The sequence below is a fragment of the Strix uralensis genome, chromosome 36 (genome assembly GCF_047716275.1).
Source record: "Strix uralensis isolate ZFMK-TIS-50842 chromosome 36, bStrUra1, whole genome shotgun sequence".
NCBI lineage: Eukaryota > Metazoa > Chordata > Aves > Strigiformes > Strigidae > Strix > Strix uralensis.
The window spans coordinates 1,127,039-1,141,493 of NC_134007.1; the positions used below are offsets into that span (position 1 = coordinate 1,127,039).

The 14,455-nt window shown below is 59.0% G+C and overlaps 1 pseudogene; it reads left to right on the forward strand.

The window, feature by feature from the left end:
- Positions 1 to 222: 222 nt before the first annotated feature.
- Positions 223 to 14,455, forward strand: part of LOC141937026 (scavenger receptor cysteine-rich type 1 protein M130-like) — a 115,514-nt pseudogene continuing 101,281 nt past the window's right edge.

Sequence of the window (14,455 nt, forward strand, 5' to 3'; positions counted from 1 at the left end):
TCTCCCAGGTCACCCCATGAGAGCCTGAGCATAGGAACATTGCCCCGTCCAGGCAGTGCTGACTTGCTGCCCAGCCTCTCCTGCCTGCCCCAGCCCCTGGCTGCTCGGTGCCACGGGGGATTTGGCAGCACTTACTGTCTCTGCTCTGTGCCTGCACTTGCACCAGGAGCTCGTGTAAGCCCAGGGCTTTTCTTCTCTGCACTCTCCTGCCTTCTGCGAGCCATGGGCAGGGACGTGCATGCCCAGCAGTGCACTCTGGCTGAGGCTGAGAACCTTTTTCCTGGGTAGGCGCCTGAACAGGGTGGTGGCAGAACCACCGATCACAGGTACAGTCTCACTGTACTTTTGCCCTGTTACATGTCCCATCCACCAGCCGTGCCCCCACAGACCAAGACCCCTGCAGGAACAAGGGGTCTTCTCGTGGCACCAAGGGGATCTTCGGACCTGGCCCTGAGCTCAGTGGGGCAGAGCAACATGCAGCAGCCAGCAGCGCCTGGGCCCATTTCCCTGAACCCCAAGCCCTCTGGGTGTTACAGTGCCCAGGGACCAGTACTGGGCAGCCCAAGTTCTCTGGGGCAGCAGCACTTTGAGAGATTCCTGTAGCTGTGGCTGTTGGGAGAGAAGCAAGCCCACAAGTGCTGTACTGATTTCTGAGGAGCAGCAGGCTGGGGGCTGATGTGTTTGTGCCATCAGTGCCCTCTGAGAGCAGCTGACGATGTCACAGGGGTTTTTTCCCTTTGACCACCTCTGAGATCAGTCAGGGTATTGCCAGAGGGCTGTGGGAACTCTCAGGTATATTTGGTCCACATCCATCTGGCTGCTCTAAGGGGACAGCCCCTCCTGAGGATGTATAGTGATCCATGAGGAGGACCTTTGGAAAACTGTCTGTGACTCACACCTTGGTCACAAAGGCACCAACATGGTTTGCAGGGTGTGCTGTGGGTCTGTCACAGACACACACCCTTGAGTGCTCTGATGGTGCAGTGAAAGGGTGCAAGGGGGCCTGGATGTGTTTGTGTCACCAACACTCCACCAGCAGCTTCCTCTGGGATGTGCAATGGGTGAATTGGTCACGGCTTGCTCAGAGGTGATGTGGGATGTGGAATTGTAAGTGCCAATGGCTCTGGGAACTCCCAACTGTTTTGGGTTTTTTCCAGGATTTGTCCGTCTGGTGGAAGGGAAGAGCCGCTGCTCAGGACGTGTGCAGATCCATGATGGGGACCAGTGGAAAACTGTCTGTGCTTCCCACTTTGGTCCCAAAGCTGCTGACGTGTTCTGCAGGGAGTTGCAGTGTGGCGCAGCCCTGCCTGTCCCCGGGGGAAGTCCCTTTGGAGAAGGGGTGGGTCCCATCTGGGATGGAGAGCTGCAGTGTGTGGGGAATGAATCCCTCCTTGCCTTCTGCCCCAGGGGGTCCCCCAGGGACCAGCCCTGCACCCACGCAAACAGCGCTGTTGTCAGCTGCACAAGTAAGGACTCAGGGAGGGGTGTTGAACACTGGGGCTGTGCTGCTAGTTGGGGAACCGAGCAGGGACCCTGCTGGGCCGGGTATGAGGACAGGAGGGGTGGATGGGGTTGTCTGTGGCATGAAAATAGTGCAGAAGGAGAACAAGGGCATGTTGTCCCTCTGGCCTCTCTGCCAGCTACGGAGGGTACAAGAGCACCAATCCCCCCTCATTCCTCCTCCTCTCTCCCCAGAGTACACAGGGTTCAGGCTGGTGAATGGCAGCACAGTGTGTGCAGGGAGGGTGGAGGTCCAGGTGCTGGGGACGTGGGGGACCCTCTGTGCCTCCCGCTGGGATCTCTCAGATGCCCACGTTCTCTGTCGGCAACTCAACTGCGGGTTTGCTGAGTCCATTCCTGGAGGAGAGCGTTTTGGGAGAGAGACTGGCCCTGTCTGGAGAGACTCATTCCACTGTGACGGGACTGAAGCCCACCTGCAGCAGTGCCCAGTGACCACCCTGGGGGCCTCACCGTGCTCCCAAGGGAACACTGCTGCTGTCATTTGCTCAGGTGAGTGCCAGAAGAATGCTGCATTCAATCCATTTGTCATTTGTGTGCAACATGGCCACCCAAAGCAGGGCTCCCGTGACCATAGCAGGCTGACTTTCTCCCTGGAGAAACCCTGCCTTCCCCAGGAGCCATCTGGAGGTTTTTCCCTGCTCAGAGTGAGCACTCCACTTTGGGACAGCTGAGGACTGAACGGAGGCAGGCATCTGTCCCTAGGGCAGTGGCTTAAGCCCCAGCGCCACCGCCAGGCCTGGGCTCCTCTGTTCTCGTACTGTGCAAGGAGCCCAGGACAGGGCTGCAGGGCTCTGTCCCATCCCTCTGGCTGCAGACACCCACATCCCATCCCCACAGAGAGCCCTGCAGAGCCTCATCCCACCACCCAGCAGGAGCTGCCTGGGTGCACCCAGCAGCAACAGACCTGGGTGTGAGCTGCAGAGAGGGCCCAGGCTTTACCCTCGCTTCTCCTCAGCACAAGGCTCAATCTTGTCCAGTTTGGTGGGGAAATCCCCCCTCGCCCCCCTCCCTGAAGGGTGCCATGCTCCCGGTGCCGCCCATGGCCGTGGCATCTCTGGTCTCCCCAGGCTCAGCCAGCTTTGGATCCCTGCGGTTGGTGGGCGGAGGGAGCCGCTGCGATGGACGAGTGGAGATCTTCCAGGATGGGGCATGGGGCAGAGTCCTGGATGACCAGTGGGACGTGCAGGAGGCCAGCGTGGTGTGCCGGCAGCTGCGGTGTGGGGAGGCCGGGACAGCCTACAACCCCCCAAAGCCTGAGCGAGGGACAGGCCCCGTGGGGCTGCAAGGGGTGCGGTGCGCAGGGCATGAGGCCAACCTGAGTCTCTGCAACACCTCCCTGCCTGAGAGCGCGCTGGTGGCAGGGGTTGTGGAGGACGTGGGAGTCATTTGTGGGGGTGAGTGGCACTGTGCAGGCTCCCCAGGTGATGGTCTGTGCAGGCAGACAATCCCTGTCAGCAACTGGGGTTTGTACCCACTGCAGGGAGTCGGTGGCTCCGGCTGGTGAACGGGGCCGGGCGCTGCGCAGGGAGAGTGGAGATCTACTACCAGGGCATGTGGGGGACTGTCTGCGATGATGGCTGGGACCTGTCTGATGCTACCGTCGTCTGCCACCAGCTGGGCTGTGGAGGGGCAGTGGAGGCAGCCGGCTCTGCTCGGTTCGGGGAAGGCTCCGGGCAGATCTGGCTGGATGGTGTGAACTGCTCCGGGGCCGAGGATGCTCTCTGGGACTGCCCGGCTGGGCCCTGGGGGCAGCGCGACTGTGGGCACAAAGAGGATGCCGGAGTCATCTGCTCAGGTCTGTGCCAGGAGCTGTGGTGGGAGCCTGGTTCCTGGGGAGGCCAGAACACGGGGAGAGCCGGGCATGGCTGAGGCTGTCCCTGGCTGCTTCTGAGCTCCTTCCCGAGCACATCCTGTGGACACGCATACATGGGCACCCTCAGTCCCACTGGGGGTCCTGGGGAGCTCAGCCATCCCCGAGGGTTAGTGGGAAGGGCAGGGGTGTCTGTCCATCAGGGAATTCTCTTTGCACCTGGGTGCCAAGGGGACATGTTGGCCCTGCCCTTGCCTGGCTGAGGGCCTGGGGGTGCAGAGGTGTCCTGGCTCCCACAACCCCAGGGCAGCCTGTTCCCCCTTTGGGGTCTTTTCCTCCCAGAGTTCGTGGCCCTGAGGCTGGAGAACAGTGACGGCTGCTCTGGGCGTCTGCAGGTTTTCTACAACGGGACATGGGGGAGCGTTTGCTCCAACTCAATGACTCCTGACACGGTGACGCTGGTGTGCAAGGAGCTGGGTTGTGGGGATGGAGGATCCCTGGAAAGACGCCAGCCCTCTGGTAGGGTGTCTGGCCCTGCCTGGCTAGATCGTGTGCAGTGTGGGGAGAGAACCAGCTCCTTCTGGCAGTGTCCCTCGACTCCCTGGAACCCACAGTCATGCCAAGACCTGCGAGAGGAGACCGACATCACCTGCAACGGTAACTCTGATCCTCCCAGGTACTCATGTCACTCCATTGGCCATAGCCAAGCACAGATAAAGAGCTTGGAGGGGCTTTTCCTTTCCATGTCAGACCCTTCTGCTGCCAGTGGCACAAACATGATCATGGCCACACACGTCCAGCAGCAGTTGCAACCCAGGTTGCCAGCAGTGCCTGGGGGAGGCAGAAGCATCTCCAGGTGAGGTCTCAGAAGAGACCAGACAGGTTTCAGAAGAGCCTCCCTTCCACAGACAAGCTACTGCTGCGCTGTGAACCAGGGAGCTCTTGGGGCTGAGCACTCGGGGTCCCCCCACAGTCCTGTGCGTGTCCCCTGGATGACCGTAGTTCAATTGCTGCCATGACCAAGATGGTACAGGGAAGCACCAGCAGAGCTCAGCCCCTCTCTCGTCTGCATGATCCCCCAAACCAGCCCCTTCACCACAGTGTTTCCTTCTTCAGGGGGACGCCCAGAAATGCCCCTGACCCCGTTGGCCCCGTGCCCCAACTCCACGAGCTGCACAGGTGAGGATTTGCCCGTCTGTGTCTGTCAGGGCTCTGCCTGCTCTCCTGGTGCCATGGGAGGTCTTTGCCTTCTCCAGCCAGGGAGAAGATTCGTGCCATAGGCGGTGAGGACGGGTGCTCGGGCAGAGTGGAGGTCTGGCACCGTGGCTCCTGGGGGACGGTGTGTGACGACTCCTGGGACATACAGGATGCCGAAGTAGCATGCAGGCAACTGGGCTGTGGCCCTGCGGTGTCTGCCCTGCGTGAGGCTGCATTTGGGATGGGGATGGGCCCCATCTGGCTGGAGCAGGTGGAGTGCCAGGGGACGGAGTTTTCCCTGCAGGACTGCTGGGCCCGGCCTGGGGACAGCGGTGCTTGCCGGCATAAGGAAGACGCTGCCGTGCGCTGCTCAGGTGAGTGGAAGGGCTGGGACACCTTGGTCAGGCATTAGCAGGGAGCTGGGGAAGACCTTCAGTCCACGAGGTCCTGACATGGCCCCCGACCTCTCATGAGCAAGAATGTTCCTGCAGAGTGCAGGAGGCTGGTGCCAGGCAGGGAGCAGCCTCGTTGAACTGGATGTCCTTTGGCCACTACCCGTGGGGCCCTGCAGACCCATGGCTATCGCCAGGCTGTCTGTGCCATCCTGCCTGCTTCCCAGAGCAGAGGTTCTGGGCCCAGGCATAGCCTCTCTTTCGGGCAGTAAAGGAGGGGCAATTTGGGTTGGATGTGTCAGGGACATCTACAGACACCCCCATGGTGTGCTGGGGAGGAGGGTCCCCGCTCCCCGCATACCCATTGTCTCAGCCCTGCTCTCTTTTTCCTCCTCTGCAGCTACACCCAGGATGACAACATCCCCACCCCAAGCAGGTAAGTTGTCCTCCCCCTTGGGCTGGGTATCCCCAGGGACAGGCTGTGACTCACAGATGGATGGAAGGGGCTCCTTGCTGGGGTGTGAAAGACTCTGGAGGAGGCACTGGGGTGGTGGGAGGGTGTGAGGAAGAGTTGTCATTACATCAGCAGGGTGGAAGCTTCCCCACACTCACTCTTGGGGCCCTCCAGGCTCTGCTGCCTTGTGTGATGGAGTCAGGACTGGTGCTGCCTCCACCTCTCCCAAGCCTGGTGCTGCCTCTTCCATTTTGTCTCCCCTGCAGTTCCCACCCGAGGCCGTCAGACCAGCAGCGGGAGAGTCTCAGTGCCCGTCATCATCTGCATCATCCTGGGGGCCCTTCTCTGCCTGCTCCTGGCCCTCTTGGCTGGGCAAGTGCTGAGCACCAGGGCTGCGCGCAGAGGTGGGTCCTTCCCCAGAGGTCACAGGGGGAGATACCTCCTGGAAGGACGGTGTGGTGCTGCAGGGGGGTGTCAGTGAGGGTCATCAGTGAGAGGCACAGGCAGAGGTGGGGGGATGAGACAGTATACTGCCACCTTCACATGTGCTGCCCCACTGAGTGCCTGTCCGTGGACCACCAGCAGCAAGGACTGGAGAGAACCCAGAGGTGGGGGGAGCTAGCGATGGGGTGAGGAGAGAAATGGCAGAGTGGGGATGCCCAAGACTGGCAGTGCTCTAGGTAGTGCTGGAGAGGGCTCTGGGGCAAGGGAGATGCTAGGAGGAGTGTGGGGCAGCAGGGTCCGTCACCATGGTGTCAGGTCCCAAGACTGTCCCTCTGTCCATGCCTGCCCACGCCCAGGACAGGGGCCCTACTATGGACCCATGGGGCAGACAGGGGCAAGCTCCAGGTGCAGAGGAAGTGTGGGAGCTGCTCCAGGGTGAGATAAGGGGGGCATGATCCAGGGGCCAGAGGGGCATGAGCACTGTCTTCAAAGGGATGATGCGAGGGTGACGCTGCCCCAGAGGATCTCCACAGCGATGTTGCCCTCACGGGGGATGTGGCAGCCGTGCTTGGGCAGCACAGTGGGGCTGTGCTCTCAGAGCAGTCCTGGGCTGGCCCAAGGAACTGCTTTTGGGGAGCACAGTGTGAACCCATTGCCCCTTTGCTTGTCCCTGTGCCAGCCCTGCTTCTGTCCCCAGGCTCCAGGAGAGCTCAGGAGCCCTTCCTTGAGGCTGTGTATGAGGAGATTGGTTACAGCCCAGCTTTGGAGAAGCAGGCCAGGTTTGGTCACTCAGGTGGGTGTGGGTCCTCCCTGGAGGCACATCTGCAAGACCCTTTCCCCTGGCGCCAACCCAGAGCTGATCCCCTGAAGTGCCCCCAGTCCATGCTCCCTCTGGTGCTTGGAGCATGGGGTCTGTGGGGAGAGCATCCAGTCCTTGGCCCAAGAGAGAAACTTTCTACCAGTCATCCCTGTCTGTCTCAGCTGGACATCCCCTCTCTTCTTGCCCCTGCACCCCATGTGGCACCCGAGGAGTGAGGGAAGGGGCTGTCCTAGGGCAACTCTGGAGCAAATTTGGGACAGGGTTTGTCCTGGGGGAGCAGGGTGAATTCCCAGCCCTACTCCCCATGCAGCCCCAGCTCTGTGGGTCCCTCTTCCCCGGCAGCCCTGACCATGAGCCAGGTCAGTGGGGATTGCTCCATAACACCCACTGTGCTTCTCTCCAGGCTCCTCTTCAGAGCAGTCCCTGACCCAGCTGCAGCCCTACCCTGGGATCAGCGAGGAGGAGGATGGTCTGGGATCAGCACCAGGTAACGCAGGCAGGAAGGGGTTGATCTCCCTGCAGACACGTGATGGACAGAGGAGTCACTGAGTGTCACCATTGGAGATGGGGAGGACATGGGCATCTCCTGTGGTGCTGCCAACCCAGTGTCTCAGCCCTGTGTCCCTGCGCATGCACTCATCCTCTGCTCCGCAGGACATATCTTCTCACTGTCACCAGCTCCCCTCTCCTTTCAGATGTCCTTGTCCTGCCCAGAGATCACCCAGAAGATGGCTACGATGACGCCAGAGAGGTTTCTGATCCGGGGGAGGGAGAGTGGGAAATGCCCAGGATGCCAGAGGAGGGAGCAGGCCCCAGGGATGCACCCAGAGGTGAGAGGGAAAGACAGCACTGCCTGTTCCTAGGGTGACATCCCTGGTGCACCCCAAGTCACTACTGTACTGAGGCCCAAACCTCCTGGGAAGGGGGAACCTGCCCCAGGAGGTTTCCTTGAAAGGCCTGGAGGTGGGAGAAGGAGCTGAATGTGGTGAGGAGCAGGGACGATGGTGGGGTACAGACCCCAAGGGGTGAACTGAAATGTCCACCCTTGCTGCTTGCAGAGGTCACCCCATGCTCCCAGAGAAGTGCCGAGGTCCCTGGAGCTGAAGGAGACACCTCATCTCTGTCCCCAGGGAGCATGGGCTATGATGATGCTGAAGAGGTGTCTGTGGCACATCCCCATGAGGACACAACAGCTGTGACACTGTAGCTTGGTGCACAACAGTCCCTGAGCCCCAGGCCAGGAGAGCCCATCCCTGCCCTGCAGCTGGGTGCAGCTGGGAGGGAGGAGAGGTCTGTGCAGCTGGGAGAGCCGTGAGCACCATGGAACTGACTCCCTTGACCCATGGGCAGGAGAAATTGCCTGGAGTTTCCATATTTGTATTCCCATTTTTATGCTGTGGACCTTTGTTCTTATTAAAAGTCTCTGGGGGCTTTGACCCAGAGCATCTCCTTGCCTGCCAGGTGTCAGGGCATCTTCCTGAGGCTGGTCAGGGGAGCAGAGAACAAAGACACAGTGGTAGGGAAGGGCCGTGTCTCAGGGACAGCAGACGCAGGGTCAGGCTGTTGGGCTGCGAGAGCCCATGGCCCTGGGGAATAATCTTAGTGACAGAAATATTTCCATCCTGCTGGCCACAGGCAGTTTCTAGTCAAAATGTGTCTCTGATAGGTCCCTTGATGTACCCCGGTGGGAGCACCCATCTCCTCACCTGAGGGTTCCAGCTGCTCTTTCCTCCACGCCGTGCCTCAGCCACGCTGGTCCCACAGTGCAGAGGCCATGACAGAGCTGCCATGTCAGGGGAAGCCCGGGGCTTTTGGCTCATAGAAGTGAGCCTAAGGCGACCACAGGGCCCTGAACACCCCAGCCAGACCAGGGGGGATCGTGGCCCGTGGACCTCCTCCCCCAGTGCTTAGGAGGCAGCTCTACTCCCCAGTACCCCAGCATAGAGTGCAGAGCCACTATATGGACACATAGGGCTGGGATTCCCTCTCCTCATGCTCTGCCAGGACCCGTCTCCATGGGCTGTTCCTGCTGCTTTGCAGACCTGTGGCAGCCCTGGGCCCCCCTCCTCCTGCTCCTGGTCGAGCTCCTGGCCTGGAAAAGGGCCTATCCAGGCAGCTGCTCATGTGGGCACATTTCCATGGCAGTGGAGATTTTGTGTCCCTCCACTAAAACAGGTGCTGCTGAGAGATGAGCCAGGGTCCCTCTCCCTCAGCTGGGGTTTCACCTGCCCCAGTGCCCATGGGCAGAGAATCCTCTCATGCCGGAGCCAGGCCGGAAGAAGGGTTTGACACCTGCGCAGGACCTGGCGCCCAAACTGACAAACTGCCCTCCCTGCTCCTGCTGGTGGGTCTCCACACCCTGCCAGCTCTTCTCCAACAGGCTTCTCTGCCACGGGCTGGAATGTGCGTTGGGTGTCTGTGGCAGGATTCCCTGTGGGGAGCAGCTGCAGCTCTGCAGCCCTGCAAACAGCAGGATCTGGCCCTGGAGCAGAAGTGGGGAGGAGGCAGATGTTGGCAACATCCTCTCCTATTGCAGTGTTGCCCCATTCCCTGCTGCGAGCTCCTCCACCCCTGGGGTGACCCTGGGGGGAGCTGGGGGGAGCTGAGGTTCACACATCCCTCTGCCCCACACCCGGAAGCCTTCTTGCTGGCAGCCCCCATGGGAGACCAGAGTTCCCAGGGCAAGATCCCCACGCTGATGGGTGACATACATGGGCATTGCAAACACAGCCTCCATCCCCTGCAAAACTCCCACTGGGATAAGCTCCAGCCCTGTGTCTCAGAGAAATAAGGTCTAAAAGTGAAGTAAAGAAGAAGAAGGGAGTGTTATCTTCTGGACACAGGATGCTGGACACCTATGGGCAGTATGGACTCAAGGTGCCCCAAGCGGGGACTGGGGAGAAGAGCCCAGTGCCTGTTCCATGCCACCTCCCCACCAACTCTGCCCTCCCACAGGTATAATATCTCTCCCTTACTCTGGCAGCTGGTAGAGGTTTGCGTCTTCCTTCTGGGAGAAAGAAGCCCCAGGCCTAGGTATGCTGGATGGGGCAACACCCCTGAGCAGAAGGAACCTGTTTCATGGCATTTGGGGACCTGAACAGTCTGGCCCTGGCGGTGGGTCCATTCTCTGCAGCCAAGCAGGATTGTCACTGTGTCCCAGAGCTGTGGGTGCTCCTGCAGCTCCTGAGGACCTACCTGAGGGGGGTCGCAGTGAGACCCCAACCCTCAGCACTGCAGCCCCACACTGGGCAGAGCTCAGATGTGGAAAGCCCATGGGAGACCAGCCTTATTTCTCTGAGTTTGGGCTTACCATGCCCAGGGGCTGGGCACCCTGAAGTGAAAGTCCATGTCTCACATCCCAACTTAGTTGCCAGTGTCTTGCTGGGGAAGCAGCCAAGGCACCATCTCCTGGCTATCGCCACCTCTGCGTGGCTGTGGACAGACCTGTGCCTCTCCGATCCCACCAACACAGGTTGGACGGAGACACCAAACACCCCGGGAACAAGAAGTGGGCACCGGTCCTGCCACTCACCCCTTGGCAGGGCTGTGCCTGACCTCAGCATCTCCAGGTTCCCTGAGCTGAGGCTCTGCTCAAACCAGTGGTGATGGTGGAAGGAGAAGGACCTGGAGACAGGGTTGGGGTAAGAAATGCGTCTGCTCCAGCTGGGAGTCCCACAGTCCTGCCAGGCTCATCCAGCTCTGACCTTGCGACCTGCTGGCACAGAGGAGGCTTCCCATGTGGTATGGGATCTCCGCCTGGAGAAAGGACAATCTCAGACCCTCACCCCTGGGAAGCCACCAGGGCAGTGTGTCCCTGGTCCCAAAGGACACCTGAGCTGGACCAGCACACTCACAACACATCTCTCAGTGCAGCCAGAAAGGATTCCTAGCGTGCTGCTGACATCTTTCCCCTCCCTGAGCTCTCCCCACAAAGGAGCACACTCCGCTGCCAACGTTGTCCGTGGGTGGTGCGTGGGGGGTCTGTGGCACAGGGCAGTGACCTGAGCTCAGGTCCAGCACAGCCGCCCTCTTCTCCTCCAAGAGGGGCTTAGCAGAGGCGGCACACACAGCCCTCCCACTGCCCTCATCCCCTTGCAGATGAGCCCTGGGTGGGCAAGACAGGCCCTCAGGGCCTGGAGAGGACCAGTGTCTGAACTGCAGCCCACACCTGCCTGAGGCTGGGCAGTCAGGGCAGAAGCACCCTTGGAGATGCCGGGGAGTGAACCCAGGACCTCCCCCATGCCAAGCAAATGCTCGGCTCCATCCCTGTGATACCTGCCAGCAGGAGAGACCCTCTCCTCCCATGATGTGTCTGTGACATCACAGCCCTGGTGTCCTCTGGGTGTCCAGGGACCCTCTGCAGAAAACAGCACTGGAATTTTTCTGAGCCGAGGGAAGTCAGGACTGCCTCTGCGCTGGGGCCTGATCCTGGCAGAGGGCTGCACTGCAGAGTGCTGCCCCTTTAACGTCTCTGCAGGGCAATGGGGCAGGAGGAGGCTCTTGCTGCAGGCACTTCTCCCATGCTCTGGCCCCCTCTGGGGTTGGTCGATGGAGAGGAGAAAACCCCTGAGCCTCCTCTGCCCCCCAGTGCAACACCCCTCCGTGCCACATCTGTCCCAAACTCTACAGCAGGAGCAGTGCAACAGGGTGAGGGTAATTCACTCCCTGGGGTGAGGTAAAATCCCTCCCCTGGGCTGAGCTGCCCCCAGGCACTGATGGCACCCCAGGGGGTGCGGTGGGGGCATATGGGGACTGAAATCCTATAACCCCTCCTCCAGTCACTGGGCCTCCCCCTGCACCACTCTTCCCACCAGCATCCCTGGAGGTGAGGTGAACAGCAGGTGTCCATCTCCCTGGGGCTGAGGGTGTGGGTTGGGCTCACGGACCTTCCCACTCCTCCCACACTGAGGACTGTCCTGACAGCAAAGCAGTGCCTGGGACAGCCCTGGCTGGGCTCTGTGGCAGGGTGGGTGAGCATGTTCAGCTGTTAACTCCAAGGCTGATCGCTTGACCACATGCAGGGATGGTGTCTTCATGGTGGTAAACCTGGGGCAACTGTGCTGCCAGTGCCATAGATTTTTCCCTGCTGAGCCCCTGCCTGGCAGAGAGGGTTTGGGGCAACAAAAACCAGACCACAGTCACCATGAACGTCTGGAGTGGTTGAGTGGAGTTAAGGAGATGGACTGCTCCTCTGTTCTGCTTTGCACACGTGGCCCCAAAGCCCATCCTCAGCAGTGACTCTCCCATTCTTGCTCCAGACCTAGAAGGTCTCTTTTGGAGCAGTGACAGTCCTGCAGGCACTACCCCTGCGGACAAGCATTGTCAAGCTCATGCTCAAAGCTGACAAGGCAGTAACCTTGCTTGGACAGACAGTCTCTCCCTCTCCCCTCCTCTCACTTACACTCAGTCACAACAAAAGCCAAACTTCTCTGGAGGTGCGTCCCTGGGGAGCCATGGGGAGGCAGCAGGTCTGCAGGGGGCTGGGATGTGCACATGGCTGTGGGACTACAGTCCAGTATGTGCCACTCCTTGGCCTGACTGGTTGACTGGGGAGATGCTCAGACTGGAGACAGGGGATGATCTCCTGGGTCACAGTTGTCACCATGTTCTTGATGAGCAAGAAAGGTTCTGTAACAGCAAGAGGTTGCAAGAGGGAAGCTCAGCAGCTTGTTGGGGCTCATGAGCAGGTCTTTCTTTTTCTGGGCAGGGAGTTTTGGCAACTGAGGCACGGACTCCCTGTGAAGTGCAGAAGGAAAGATCCTTTATTTTTCCAATAGTACATACTTCTGCTCTCGCCAAAGCTCTTACTTCATAATTAGCAAATCAGCAATTAGACAGTTATCAACCTTTTCTCCTATCGGCATAAGACCACTCTAACACGTGCTGTGCAGACCAATCACCCTCTCGTTCATGCGCTGTTCACGCGGTGGTAACTTCTCACAGTTCAGCACTTTCCCACAGCTCAGTGTTGCAGCTCTCCGTTGTTTTCCTTTGCCACCTTGGCACAACTCAACAGTCTCTTATCTTTCTTCCAAGGCCTGTTTTTCATCAAAGCCTTGCTGCTTCTCAGAGGCTGTGCAAGGCTGACAGGCCGATGTCGACTTGCCTCTCTCCCACAGTTCCTCACCAGAGTATAGTCACCAAAGCACTACCCCACCTCTCTCTCCCCCAGCATCTCCCCTCCTTTACTGATGTCTCTCCCTCGGTGCTGCCTTTGTTGCTCCAGCAGGTTCCGAGGAGCCCTGTCAGCTCTCCTTCACCCAAGGGTGCAGTGCTGAGAGGCTGCTGAAGCTTGTCCAGCCCTTGGAATGTTTCCCCAGCTGCTCTTCCACACGAGCACCATTGATCCTGCCCCAGGGCACCTGGAAAGTGTCAGGCATGACAACATGACTCTGGACACGATGTTCAAAGGCATTCGGGGGCAGGTGATCTTCTTCTCAGTCCTGCTGGTGGGTGGCAAAGGGAACAGACCCTGCAGGTAGACAATTGTGCCATTGGTGTTAGTAATGGGTTTCTATGACCTTCAGATCCTCCCTGAGGAAGAGATGGGATTCTCCTGATGAAGTGGGACAAAACTACCTTTGCTAACAGGCTGGGCAACCTGGAAAGAAGCTTTAAACTGAAAGGGTGCATGAAAGTTTCACCAAAATGGGATAAAAGGACTTATTGACACGGATGTGATGTAGATGAGCAGACACTCCTGTATTAATGGCCGGGTGCGCAGGGGAGTCATCTCACCAATAACGCACCCCTAACTGGAGTAGCATGCTGATTATATTGGATACAGTCACAGAATCACAGAATCGCAGAATCATCTAGGTTGGAAAGGACCTTGAAGATCATCTAGTCCAACCGTTAACCTATCATTGGCAGTTTCCAACTACACCAGATCCCTCCGCGCTGTCGACCCTACTCTTAAACACCTCCAGGGATGGGGACTCCACCACCTCCCTGGGCAGCCCATTCCAACACCTAACTACCCGTTCTGTAAAGAAATACTTCCTAATATCCAGTCTAAACCTTCCCTGGCGCAACTTAGGGCCATTCCCTCTTGTCTTATCACTCAATACTTGGTTAAAGAGGCTCATCCCCAGCTCTCTGCAACCTCCTTTCAGGTAGTTGTAGAGGGCAATGAGATCTCCCCTCAGCCTCCTCTTCTCCAAACTAAACAACCCCAGTTCCCTCAGCCGCTCCTCGTACGACATGTGCTCCAGACCCTGCACCAGCTTCATTGCCCTTCTCTGGACACGCTCGAGTCATTCAATGGCCTTTTTGTAGTGAGGGGCCCAAAACTTAACCCACTCATTGAGGTGCGGCCTCACCAGTGCCGAGTACAGGGGCAGGATCACTTCCCTGTCCCTGCTGGCCACACTATTTCTGACACAAGCCAGGATGCCATTGGCCTTCTTGACCACCTGGGCACACTGCTGGCTCATGTTCAGCCAGCTGTCAATCAACACCCCCAGGTCCCTCTCTGACTGGCAGCTCTCCAGCCACTCCTCCCCAAGCCTGTAGCGCTGCTGGGGGTTGTTGTGGCCCAAGTGCAGCACCCAGCATTTGGCCTTATTGAAGCTCATACAGTTGGCCTCAGCCCATCGCTTCAGCCTGGCCAGATCTCTCTGCAGAGTCTCCCTACCCTCGAGCAGATCAACACTCCCACCCAACTGGGTGTCGTCTGCAAACTTACTGAGGGTGCACTCGATCCCCTCATCTAGATCATCAATAAAGACGTTAAACTGGAGTGGCCCCAAAACCCAGCCCTGGGGGACACCACTTGTGACCGGTCGCCAACCGGATTTAACTCCGTTCACCACAAC